We start from the raw sequence: 14,479 nt of genomic DNA, 5'->3' as shown, positions 1-14,479 counted from the left end.
CTGAGTCCATCTTTAACACCCTGTAATTTATGCTGGAGGTGTGTTGCCTCTCAGCCAATGAGAGTCGTTAAAACTGCCGGCTTGTTCCTGTAAACTCGGAACCTACGTCCAACATTCCGGTTTCCCGATCGTCAATCGGAAAACGAACTGTACTGTTTGCTACGTTCTGGGAAGGAGAGTTCCTCTGGAAATGTACGAACTGCACTTCGGCGATTTCCGACGGCAATTCTCCTACTAGCACGAAGACTTCAGGACTAGCTCTTAGGCAAAATGGAGTCACCCACAGCGGATTTTAGCGCTGACTTTATTTATAATTTATCAACTTGAGGTACATAAATTTTATTTATGGCATGCACCTGCGAGGAAATACAAACTGTTATCAATGGTATTTGATTGATATTAAAATTTTCTTCTTCTGTAACTCCGCGTGGAGTGCGATCCCCGATCGAACCTGTGCGCCATATGCCATATATATGGCATGTCACTGGGATATACATAAGCACGATTTATCATCAGTTTCGCGAGAAAACATTGACACATACATCAATATAAGAATTTACTCGAACTATAGCATGTTATAATATGTGTATTGTACATCTGACTGAGGTCGTGAAGAACTGGGGTAAACTGAGATACATGTAAATCAATGAGCTGAACTGACACGCACGCGCATATCCGTGTAGTAATTTCCACGACTTTGATAGACGATAAATACTTCAGATGTGAACTTCCTGGAGTCATTAAATGGCATTTGTTTACTGTTTTTGTTTTCGCCTCATCATTTTGTAAAATACAATACATTATCCGCTACGTAAGTAAAACCAACAATAAAAGCGCTAAATCTAGTTTTCTTAACATCCTGTCAGGGAAGGTTTGAAAAATATTGTGGGTCACGGGTTAGTTGTAAGAGAATCTGCTGGATACATACGACGAAACGGGAGAAGGATGGCTGACTCGTCGAACATGACATAAGTCATCTGTCAAGCGTTACATAAATAACGTGGCACATACACTCAACTCTCTGAAACAGTGCAAATCAATTTATGAAAATGGCAAAAACTCAACATAATGATGAAGAGAGGAAATATGCAATTAATATGTCAAAAGTGAGAAAGATTCCAGTTGTAGCTTTGTCTTATTTTGACTGTTTTTCCGTAATTGTTTTTATTGTGAGCGGGGATGTCATTAGGGAGATTGCTAACTTCGTGTATGTAAACTCACTCGACCTGAATATCTGCCTAGACTTTGTAAGATTGAAAACATACCTACCTCTCTTTTTCTCTAAATAACCCTTTTTTTAACTCTTTGGTCACTTTCTCCTAAAAACAACTGTTGAGGCAATTAAGTTATTAATATCCTATCCAGGCATCCGTTCCTTTGGTAATTAGAAAACACTTAAAATATCTAATCTCAACTCAAAGCACAAGAAACTTTTGGTCATTAAAACTTTGGATATAGACTTTTGTCAGAATATTCAAATTTCCAAAAATCTACACACTACTTTAATATATTTTAACAGCTTTCAAAACCACACTTTACAATGACAGGTTTTCCCAATGGCATTTACAGCAGTAGATCTTTGCAGTCTTTGTCAAAATAGAATCCCTTCTCCGTTGTCTGTATAATTCTCATGTGCTGATATTCCTTTCACCAAATTCTAGATAAGCACCTTTTTATTTACATGTCTATCTTTTATATCAGCACTCTTTTATGTACACATCACTCTGCCTCAAACTCTAGATCAGCACACTTTGATGTACACATCAGCTGTCACAATATCTAAATCAGCAAACTTTCATGTACACATCACATTGTCACAAACTCTATATCAGCACACTTTCCTGTACATATCACGCTGTCACAAACTCTAAATCAGCACACTTTCATGTACACATCACGCTGTCACAAACTCTAGATCAGTACACTTTTATGTACACATCACATTGTCACAAACTCTATATCAGCACACTTTCCTGTACATATCACGCTGTCACAAACTCTAAATCAGCACACTTTCATGTACACATCACGCTGTCACAAACTCTAAATCAGCACACTTCCTTGTACTTATCACGGTGTCACAAACTCTAGATCAGCACATTATCATATAAATGTCACACTAAGGTTTTATAACAAATTCGAGATCAGCACACTTTCAAGTAAATGTTATACAAGCGGTTTGCCATAAAATTCTAGATCAGCACACTGCAATGTACGTGTCAAACTGAAGATTTGTCAAATTCTTGATAAATCTGACGACACTTTACTATTGTATTACTGTCGTTGATAATCTCGATGTGGATGAGAGGGGAGGCTACGTGGGCAAAGAGTTACCAAAGACATAGGAGCCTCTCACCAGTGCAGTCGCTGTGAGTTCAAGTCCAGCTCATGCTGGCTTCCATTCTGGCCGTAAGTGGGAAAGTCTGTCATCAGCTAGTTATGTGGTCGTGGGTTTCCTCCAGGTTTCCTTCCACCATAATGCTGGCCGCCTTCGTATAAGTGAAATATCCTTGAGTACGGCGTAAAACACCAATCAAATAAATAAATAAATCGATTTGGATGTCGGTCACACATGCTTTATCGCCACCTTCTCACTTATAACCTCACTTATAACTTATATTAAAGTTTATGTGATGGAGACATTTTATCGTCTGAAATAAAAGCGCTATGTTCCAAGAATAATCAGGTCCCAAGTTACAACTTTGTCACAATGCTTAACAACCTCATCGGTGTCATTTTACATCGTATTCTTCACTTTAAAACCTGATTTCATGACACCACCTGAACTTTAGCAACATGACACTTATCCACATTCATATAATATCTACCAATCATGAGCTCATCTCCTTAACATTAAAACGGCAACTCGTTTTTCTTAATATTATATATTTCTTAAACTCTAAGGACAAAGGTGAGATTTTTATTCTAGCGAAAACTTGAAATGGATTGTTTATATAATTTCCATGTATAAACAGGGATGGGTTTACCTGTAGGATTAATAGACTTCTTCAGTTGCCTTGTAAAGACGGACAAAAGATACATTGTCTCTGAAGGCCATTGCTTCTAGTCGCATTCCGAAAGGTCCCACAAATTGCTGTATGTTTCACCCCTGCTGTCCGGGAGGCCGCCGCACAGTGACAAACACAGCGTCTTAGCGACACACTGTGGCCTCATCAATTACAGGTACACATAATCGGTAATTACAGGTAACAAAAAAACTGTAACCTCTTTGTACCTGATCACCTTAGACGAGAATACCTGATGTGCAGTAAATTGTGCTTAAAACAATAAATCTACATTCCTCGCCGTTCCTTCAATATATAATTATATATGTATAGTGCATACCACAAAATGCTGAGAATGATTGTCTATAAGTGTCAGGCAATTCCGTATATAAAAATACACATTCACATACAATAAATACATTTAGACTTTATGTTTCCACAAATTTTTTTAACAATCTATACATGCCATTAACGGACGACTAACAAATGAGACCTTTTAATGGGAGGTAATTTAACAACGGCATGATGAAATATCATATTTATTTGTCATCAAAAGGGTTTGAGAGAATTTTCCCATTTTTATTAGCCGGAGGCATACAAGTTTTAGCTTAGAAAATGTTTTAAAGAATCTTTACGTTTTAAATATACGATACATGATACACAGTTTTAGAGAATATTTCCCTTTTATTAACAGAAGGATACAGCTTTTAGAGAGTGTTATAAAATTATATGATCAGAAGAAATATACCAGTTTGAAAATGCTTCCCTTTATTAGCATCAGGATTTAAACTAATACACATAATTTTAAATAAAGCATCAGTTTCAAGTAATGCTTTCCGGATATGAACAAGAGCATACAGCTTTTGAGAATGTTTTGTCTTACTGAGGAAGTCAATTTGGTAGATTTCAATTCTTGTGTCCTACAGATGCTATTAAACTTAAGTCAGTTCACATAAAATTGTACATTTAACAGTTTTACATATATTAGATCTATATTTTTCTTACCCAATAACTTTGCTGGTGGTAACTTCCCACCACATGTATTCGATGGTGATCAGTTTTATGAGTTCAGAAAATCGGAGTTCCCGGGTATAAAACCACTGACTTTTGGCAAGTTACTCACGAACTTTCACACAAGTGACACAAGTACAAATATGTACATTATTTTGGTGAAAGATAAGAACGTTATGCTGTATTAACAACCCAGCTTGGTTCGTCACTAGGGCCCTTTGATAGTTGCGAATGGGTAAAACGTAAAAATACTGTCCAATGCTTGGCTTGAGCTCGCAACTCGTGTGTCTCAACGATTAAAAGGCATTTAACTCACTCTCCTTGTACTTATCATTGTAGTGAATATATATAATTTAATTCATTTTAATAATGGATTAATTTTCTAAATTATAAATGAATCTCTTGCATGTGTGGATAGAATTTCTTTTTTTTTTGTTCAAATATTTTTAATAATATATTTTAGTTACATGCTAATGTAAATGTATATTTTTCTTTCTGAAGCAAACAAACACTGCAACAACATGCTATTAATAAAGTTTCATCAAAAATTTTTATGGTCCACACATTGGGCTAATATTGTGTGAAAGGTATTTATTTGGGCTATTTTAAAATAATAGCCAATACATAAACATACACTTTTTCCCTTTGGCAAAGAATACATCAATCGAAAGTAATGTTTCTTAACTTCTCACTGTGTATGAAACCAGTAGTTTAATAGTAAGATTGATTGATTGATTTATTTATTTATTTATTTATTTATTTATTTATTTATTTATTTATTTGATTGGTGTTTTACGCCGTACTCAAGAATATTTCATTTATATGACGGCGGCCAGCATTATGGTGGGAGGAAACCGGGCAGCGCCCGGGGGAAACCCACGACCATCCGCAGGTTGCTGACAGACCCTAAACAGTAAGAATATTGAAGTGAAGACATCAGCATGTAAATGTAAACTGTTTCACGAGCTTACGATCCACATGCTTGATCGAAACTTCTCAAACCTATTATATTTACATGGTGATGCCTCGGCTTCATTATTACTACTGCTGACACACGTATAACTTTGAGTCTTTAGTAGTATATATCAGTAGCAAAATGTTTTGGAACATGCTCATTTAATGGAGGCCATTCCCGCCTAAATTCATTCGGGTCTTGAGTGGGGGTATAACAACTTGTTCATCCCTGCGTTTGCGGTGACTGTTTACTGGCTCACAGCTGGTTACCAAAGTACACAGTACAGTAGCTGTGTATAATACAGGAGAACAATTGCCACTCCAGCTTGAACCCGAGTCGCCATTGCGTAGGAAAAGGTATGGTATCAATAGGGCCAGCGGTCTGATTTAGCTGTAAGAAAGCAGGCCTTGGGCAACTGACGGAGATATTCTGCGTCTGTGATAGATGAATGAGGGCTGCAGGGTGCTGACAAGCCGCAAGTCTGAGAGGCAGGTTATCAATGGTACATGTTCCGGTACCTAAGGCTGCACTGGGAGCACATGGTGCAGACTGCTGCCTGCAACTCGCTTACAACCACTGTCTTAACGAAGCGGGCAGTCCCTTAATATACACCAGAACGGAGCGCCTGCCAAATGAATGGAGCCAAAGTTATACTGGCCTCCCAGGAATGCTGTGTGAAATCCAGAAATAAGTTATGAATGAAACATGTAAGAAATGCAAGGAAAGATGATAGAGGTGAACGGTATCATTTTTTACCACTTATTTCTCGTGCTTTTTCTTACTCTGTTTTTTCTTTCTTTTCTTTTTCTCCCATTTTTTCTTCTCTCCGCTCTCCTGTCATGATTTTTTTCACCTGGAGCTTAAGGATTACCCGAGGTAACTCACTTCACTTCTGCTCTATAAATACTATCTGTACATCCTGTCAGTGGGGATGAGGAAAGTGGATGCGGGGGGGGGGGGGGGGGGAAGGAGAGTTGAGAACTAACGCTCATACCACAGACTCTACTACTCGATAGAAGCAAGGTTTGCATGTTATCAGACTCGAGTTCATCGAGTGTCAGTCATCGTTTTGAACAGAATTCACGTTGAAAAGCGAGCTTTCACATTACCTGGACTGTATCACTCAATTACCCTTTAGACAGAAAATGAACGGCTTTCTTTGCAAAACGATACAAACAATGTGCTCGAAGGGTAGTGAACGAAAATCATGGTTGGCCAGACTCACATGTAAATAGATGGGTGTGTCAGAGACAAAATACTTTTATTTGACAAGGGCTAATATTTATTTGATTATTTCTTTGATATAACGCCATACACAAGCATGGGTGAAGGAAACTGGAGTGATTGGGGAAAACCATCGACCTTCAGCAATTTAATGAGGAACTTTTCCACGTGTGACGCACATCATATTTAGTTTAGTAGAAGACAAGCGGTCTTCAACGAATGTTAGACTAAGAAAACAGCCACGTGAGCATGCTCGACTGCCTTTTCCTCACCAAGGCGGCGAGGGCTAATCGAGCAACAGTCTAAAGCTGAATACTCAATGGAGAACTAATTAACTTTCATTTCTTGTCAGTGTTCATTAAAGTACGTCCTGCAAGAAAAAGTGAAGGTTTAACAAAGAGCAAAACGCTACAGGCTGCTCTTCTTAATTTCGCTTTTAAAAGAGTGTATTTCACACTAATAATGTGTGTAGAAAGAAGGGCAATGAGATTTAACTCATCAGTGTGCCTCATCATTTATAATTCTCCAACTTATAAAAGTAAATGAAGAAACAAACAAAAACAAATGATATTGTTCATGCCTGACTGCACATTATAGGCATATAGCTGATGTAATTCAAAAAGGGTTTGGAAGTAAACTCTCCTCAGATGAATAATTTTGACATAGTGTTTAAAACATAATGATTTTTTATTTCTTTTCATAACTCAAAAATCTAATTACAAGCACATAGTAATGTAAAATCGCAAGGGTTTTCTATTGTTGCCAATATCACAAAAACCTTAAGCTCATCTCATTTCGGTCAGGTGGGACAGTACCTAGTACCAGTACAGCTGATCTTAAGCTTATCTCGGTCCAATTCAGTTCGGTGAGAGAGTGGCCAGTACAGCTGATCTTAAGCTTATCTCGGTCAGATTCCGTCAGGTGGGAGAGTGCCAGTACAGCTGATCTTAAGCTTATCTCGGTCCAATTCAGTTAGGTGAGAGAGTACCAGTACAGCTGATCTTGAGCTTATCTCAGTCAGATTCAGTAAGTGAGAGAATACCAGTACAGCTGATCTTAAGCTTATCTCAGTCCGATTCAGTAAGGTGAGAGAATACAAGTACAGCTGATCTTAAACTTATCTCAGTCAGATTCCGTCCGGTGAGGGTACCAGTACAGCTGATCTTAAGCTTATCTCGGTCAGATTCCGTCAGGTGGGAGAGTGCCAGTACGGGCTGATCTTAAGCTTATCTCGGTCCAATTCAGTTAGTGAGAGAGTACCAGTACAGCTGATCTTGAGGCTTATCTCAGTCAGATTCAGTAAGGTGAGAGAATACCAGTACAGCTGATCTTAAGCTTATCTCAGTCCGATTCAGTAAGGTGAGAGAATACAAGTTACAGCTGATCTTAAACTTATCTCAGTCAGATTCCGTCCGGTGAGGGTACCAGTACAGCCTGATCTTAAGCTTATCTCAGTCAAATAGGTCAGGTGAGAGTGCCTGCTGATACACAGCTGTACTGTGAGAATACAGCTGATTTTAATCTATCTTACCCAGATTCCGTAAGGTGAGAGCACCAGTACAGCTGAATCTTAAGCTCATCTCAGTCAGATTCCGTCAGGTGAGAGCACCAGTACAGCTGATCTTAAGCTCATCTCAGTCAGATTCCGTCAGGTGAGAGCACCAGTACAGCTGATCTTAAGCTCATCTCAGTCAGATTCCTTCGGGCGAGAGGGCCAATACAGCTGATCTCAGGTGTGTTCTGAATCTCATTTAGAAAGCAGGTAAGATGTGACAGACTTGGTTGTTTGGATTTAAAGGATGTGGTTTATTACTACAGGTAAGTAAGGTATGTCAGAAATATTTGTTACAATTAGAGGCTGTGTGTCATTTTCACGGGACAGACACGTGTGAAATCTCGACATAACAGTACAAGATATACGGAGTGTATTCAGAACTGAGATAGGTGTCTTCTTTACCCAAGCCATGTAGTTTTAAAAATGCATATTAAAAAATGTGCAGACAAGTGTCAAGTAATACACAGTACAATAAAAAGTACCTCGGAATATGTTAAAGTTGGTAGAAATGAGATCTAAACTCAATTAATATTCAATATTACCTTTGTTTTTTTTTTACATTTCTACAAATGCCTTTATTTGCTCCGATCTTTAAATTTGATCTCGAATATCTTTGTGCTGAAAAACGAGAAGTGTACTAAGATGGTTTTTATTGATATTATACAACATCGCCTGATAAATTCAGATACCGGTACAGTTGTTCTCAGATATTTAAATTTTTCAAAATTGGAGATGATCATCAGTGTGATATTTTCTGGGGTTTATTCTTGAATTAAAACACAATGATAGTAGGCATACACCAATGCGTGGGGCTGATTTATCATAACATACTTGATTCATATTAACACGTGTCGTGTAGTAGGAGAGGGAACAGGGGGACACCAGTGTGTATAGTGGTGGAGTTAAACGCAGTACAGGTGAGAAAGTAATTTAACGTAAAGGAGATTTCAGTAGACTTGTATGTCATTGCTGTTAACTTCGTCAGTTTCCCTCGTCACAGCCGCTTTATATGACAGTTGTGTTGTATGGGCACCTTGTTTTACATTTTTCAGTACGAGCAGAGACGGTGAAGTCATCCGGTGACAATGGAGATTATCACATTATAGCTTATTACCCATGTATACCTGAAGACGACAGACCTCTCTTCATAAGTCAGGTGTCAGCGAAATTTCATGTCAACGTTCATCAGATTCTTCATGCATATCCCCTCAGTTTTCCTTAACATATTTTGCTGGCATGTTTTGCAATTTATCTCCTTGGGCAGAAATAGGCGTATGATCAATTACTTATTTTGATGGGGGCTTTTCACTTGTGACCTTATAACTCAGCTGGTGACACTTTTGCAAAACTTACTAAATGCATTTTCTCGTTTTGTACCCTTGTCAGAATTGGCGTTATGAGTTATAATACCATAAGACGACGGGGCTTATAAAAACCTGAACTGTGAAAATTTGCGAGTGTACCCATGATTACAAGGTGGTCATGATAAATTATCTTCAGATTGATCATGGTGAGTTGTCGGCAAATTTCCCATGATTAGTTGTTCACAGGTTACCCATGATGAGTTGTCAACGAGTTGCCCATGACCAGATGTGTACAAGTTGCCCAGGATGAGTTGGTTACAAGTTGCCCATGATGAGTTGTCTACATCGTATTGACGATGAGTTGGTTACAAGTTGCCCATGATGAGTTGTCTGCATGCAAGGTATCCATGATGAGTTGTATACAAGGGACCCATGATGAGTTGTCTGCATGCAAGGTACCCGTGATGACATGTCTACAAGGCACCCATGATGAGTTGTCTGTGCGTGTTGAGTTGTCTACAAGGTACCCATGATGAGTTATCTGCAAGGTACCCGTGATGAGTTGTCTGCAAGACACCCATGATGAGTTGTCTGCAAGGTATCCATGTATGAGTTGTCTACAAGATACCCCGACAATGGTGAGATGTATGCAAGTTGTCATTGATGAGTTGTTTGTAAGATGCCCTTGATTAATTGTCCACAAGTTGCTCAAGGTTAGTTGTCTGCAAGGTACCCGTGATGAGTTGTCTACAGGGTACCTCGTCCGCGATGAGCTGTATGCAAGGTACCCGTGATGAGTTGTCTGCAAGGTACCCGTGAGTTGTCTGCAAGGTACCCGTGATGAGTTGTCTGCAAAGTTGCTACATATCAGTTGTTTGTAAGATGCCCTTGATTAATCGTCTGAAAGTTGTTTCCGTGATGAGTTTCGACCATGGTAAGTTGTCCATAATTTGCCATGATGAGTTGTTTACCTTGTCTCATTTTGGTTTGTTTTATCTTCATGGTGACACATGGAATAGTTTGGTTAATTTTTAATTCACCTTTGAAGAATGCGATGTGTTTCTTTTTGATTTTGTTGATTTGTTGATTTTACATTTGCACAAAACATAGCTACATATTCGTGTCGAGAGAAATGACCTACCCAGTGACATGACCGATTTTACACTCAAAACGAATATATTTAACCCAAAATGTCAGAGCAAGGTGACACGTTACAGAGTGTTCAGCCCAGGAGGCGGGTGCACGGGGTGTGACTGAGAAGGGATGGGGCACTATTACCTGGCATCGAGCTACCAGCAAGCCAGATAAGGTGCCCGTTCATATCGGGAGGAAATGTCACTCACACTCCCAAACTTTTCCAAAACAGCTAATTGATGAACCTCGGCGGCCCATTCAGGAGAGGGACGGGGTCGTGGATGGTAGGAGAGGCATTAGTGCAACCAAAACAGCACGCTTCTGTTGATTGATGTTGCGAACGGTGCAGTGGATTAGACACGGTGCCGTTTCAGCCGATTGCATCATTCACAGCATACCATCTCAAGGTCACAACTGTAATAAATGCCACAACAATGAATCAAATGAAGTTACCCCGTTTAACACGGCCAGTTAATTATGTAAAACTGACCAGTTCCCATAACTCTTAATTTATCTATATCATGCATTGAAAATATAGAGAATATAGTCTGATGCCCGTATATGTTGATACAATACAAAGAGCACCACCTTTCAGTCACTTCCTGTCCTTGTAATGACGAAGTACCAAGCGGAATGTTTAGTTTTATTTAGTCGTAATATTAACAGCTCTCAAATACGAACTCAGGGTATGTTTGGTTTTTTATCGCATCAGTCAATGAAGGAGAATTTTCAATGACTATTGAAACAGAACTACCACGTGGTTCAGTCTAAACAATGTATTGGAACTAAAACCTGGATCAGAACACGCCAAAAAACACCACTTCACAATTATCTTAGTTGATTATTAAGCGTAACACTACAGACCAGAATCAGAGTCCGTAAGAAGGCACATGTTGTTCTCTCACAAATACTGAACAAAACTGAGGGACTGTCACTTGGCGCCTTTAAATACTAAAAGATCTGAATTGCCTAAATTGTCTTTTGGTTAAACCTAAAGTGTGTAATGGCAGCAAATATCGAGGGACGCTGTCTCGTGTAGAACATGTGTTGTTACTAATGAACGGCTTGTTTGCTGGACCACGCTCACGCCATTGCATTAACAAAAATGATTATATACATACATGTTCATCAAAATTAAAAAAGAAGTAAAATAAACCTACAGATACATAACACGTTTCAAAAGCAGCGAGATAAGCCTTGAGGAGTTTTACTTGTATCACCCAACACGTACAATAGCTTGGTCTGCATTCTGGTGTTCAGGTCATCTCTGACCACAGCATGTAGCTTGATTAACAGTTCGCGGTATAGCCAGGAATCAGCTCACAATTAGCCACATTGATCGTCTTTTCCATGCTGTTTCTTTTTGTTTGTTTTTTTTTTTTTTGTTTTTTTTTTGTTTGGTTTTTGGGGGGTTTTTTTGGAATAGGAAATAGGTATATTTGCTTATATTTAAGGGGCTAAAAAACTTTCTTTCAACTTGTTAAAGAAGGAAACAAAATCCACGATAACAAAAACAATAAAGCGTGCATTTCACTGGATAATGTATATTTTCCATTCGGATCTGAGCAGTTGAATACAACATCATACTGTGTATTAATTCTTGCACTGTCGTCACTGAAGTATCATGTCGAAGACACCAGACAGGACACCTCACCCAGCCACCTTATACTCATACCGTGTCAACCAGTTATGTTTCCTCGCTCTCTCAGCATTGAGCGCCAAGCGAGGCAGCAACAAGTATCATATTTAAATCTTCGCATGACCCTTACAGGGATTGATCCCTGGTCTCTCGACTTCGAGATAGGCCCTATTTCATTATGAGTTCAGGTAAAATAATACTTATCATAACACGTGTACAAAACTCAAAACCCCATAAATGAAGAGGAAATATATTATATTTTTTATCTTAATTCTTAACCCTACAGGATAAGGGGTAAGAGGCAAGATAACCAGTCTACAGCCATTCATTTGTTTAGACCATGTAGGTTATCAAAGAGTTCGGAACCTGACTGGTTTCAATTAAATACAACCACATGCGCTTTTCAACACTGTTACATGATTTTCCGAATCTGTAATCGGTTATGAATTTATATCCGCTACTGCGCCGAAAGGTCGGAGGAAAAGCCACATCACACGGTTTGGGACCCATTATAAGGATCCAATAGCTACAAGCTCTGGCAGCGAGAACCTAAACCAGATGGTCTAGTCAAATCTGCAAACAACTGATACACGTAAGTCAGAGGTCCCCGAGTGCCTCTTCATTATAAACACCAGATTCAAACTGCTATCCGAGTTGTACTCTTATGGCTCGAACATTTATACTGGGCTTTAACGTATTTTAAGGATGCGCGGAGCAGACGACAGCTCTGTTCCATGTCACAACGATATTATTGTTAATGCATGTACCATCGTTGAGCACATATCGTTAAGTATCTCATGTGTTCATATGGAATTCTTGGACAATTACCCTTCCCTCATAGACGATCTGCATCGCTTAGTACCTCATGAAATACACGTCTCAAATAAGTCACCGGTAGCCATATAAAATATCCATATTAGGCCTACGTGGGATCTTTATGGAGCCGTAGAAGTAACACGGTTAAAAAACTTAAATATAGAAAAATCACATACACACAACTTTCAAAGTAAGCTCACTCGATAAAAGATCAACAGAAATGCACAATTAGGTCACGCGCACGAGATCTTTGTTAAGTCGTGCGCATGAGCTCTTTGTTAAGTCGTGCGCACGACTTAATAAAGATCTCGCGCGCAAGACTTAACAAAGATCTCGTGCGCACGAATTAACAAAGATCTGTTTACAATTTTTTCTAATCTCGTCACGTTTACGGCTTCGTAGATCTTTGCTCTTCGAGCCGTTCTATATTAAATTTGTACTTAAAGCCCGTCGCGTGGTCGAATATCGCCCAGCAGGAAAACTTTCACTAACCGTTGCAACTCGAAACCATCAGTGGGCTCCAGTAGAGACTTTTGTGGAGAAAACCAGAAAAAAGGCCAACTGGGACAAGGTTCGAGCCTTTGGTGAGTAACGTAACGGATAGTTCAAGTATTAAATTGTGCAGAACCGGCACCATAAGACCCCACAATTTGTTCTCTGTATGTTTCCAGATTTGAACTGACATTTGAGCCTTCCTTGCTTAACACGTGCGTTCCCATACATAATGTGTTGTTGCAATTCATAATTAGGTGCGACGTTTTAAGACAGGAACCGGTAACATAGCGATCGTTCTATCGTTTTAGCGGGGAAAAATAGTTTGCCATGCTAAAAGTATGGGTTGGCATGCCACACCGGATAGCTCTTCTAGGTCAATTGACATTTGCGAGCTGAATTAACCCAGATATCATTTGACCTAGTTTCACTCATTGATCAGACAGGATGTACGAGTCGCTTTGTTCAATGAGGTTACAGAGAGATGTGGAAAACCACTCAGTTAAAGCCAGAGAGAGCGTTGGCCTGCCCCGAGTATGTTTATCCGTAAGACGGATTGCATCATTCTGACAGAATATAAAAAAAAAACATTGTATGCGAATGGTGTCTTAGATTAAAACGTGACTCAAATTGTGTCCTAGTCATGAAAGCAGACACAACTGGTGCACCAGCTGGAACAAGTACAAGCCGTGTCCTACCTAGAAAAAAACAAAACTGGTGTTATTGCTGGATAAACGCTATTGGGTTTCGGGAAAAAAACGCAAGTGATGCCCCAACTGGAAAATACAAAAAATTGTTGCCATGGCTGGAAAAACTGGAAAAAAGTGGTGTTCTGAAAAAAAATCACACGTGCTGTCATAGATGGAAAAGAAAACTGGTGTCCTGACTGCAAATGGGGTTCTGGCTGGTAAAAAAGTAGTGTGTTAGCTGGAAAACTCAAGTGGTGCATGTACACTGGCTGAAAAACAAAACAGCCGGTGTTCTAGGTGGAAAAGGAGAACTGATGACATGGCTTCACAAAAATAATTCACCTCCTCTTGAACATTTTATTTATTTATTTTTATTTGATTGGTGTTTTACGCAGTACTCAAGAATATTTCATTATACGATGGCGGCCAGCATTATGGTGGGAGGAAACCGGTCAGAGCCCGGGGAAAACCCACTACCATCTGCAGGTTGCTGGAAGGCCTTGCCACGTACGGCTGGAGAGGAAGCCATCATGAGCTGGGCTTGAACTCACCGCGGCTGCATTGGTGTGAGGCTCCTGGGTCATTACGCTGCACTAGGGCGCTAACCAACTGAGCCACGGAGTGTCCCATGAACATTTTACTTCGGTATCTCGCA

This window comes from Liolophura sinensis, chromosome 8, assembly GCF_032854445.1.
Source record: "Liolophura sinensis isolate JHLJ2023 chromosome 8, CUHK_Ljap_v2, whole genome shotgun sequence".
NCBI lineage: Eukaryota > Metazoa > Mollusca > Polyplacophora > Chitonida > Chitonidae > Liolophura > Liolophura sinensis.
This window is presented reverse-complemented; position numbering follows the sequence as displayed.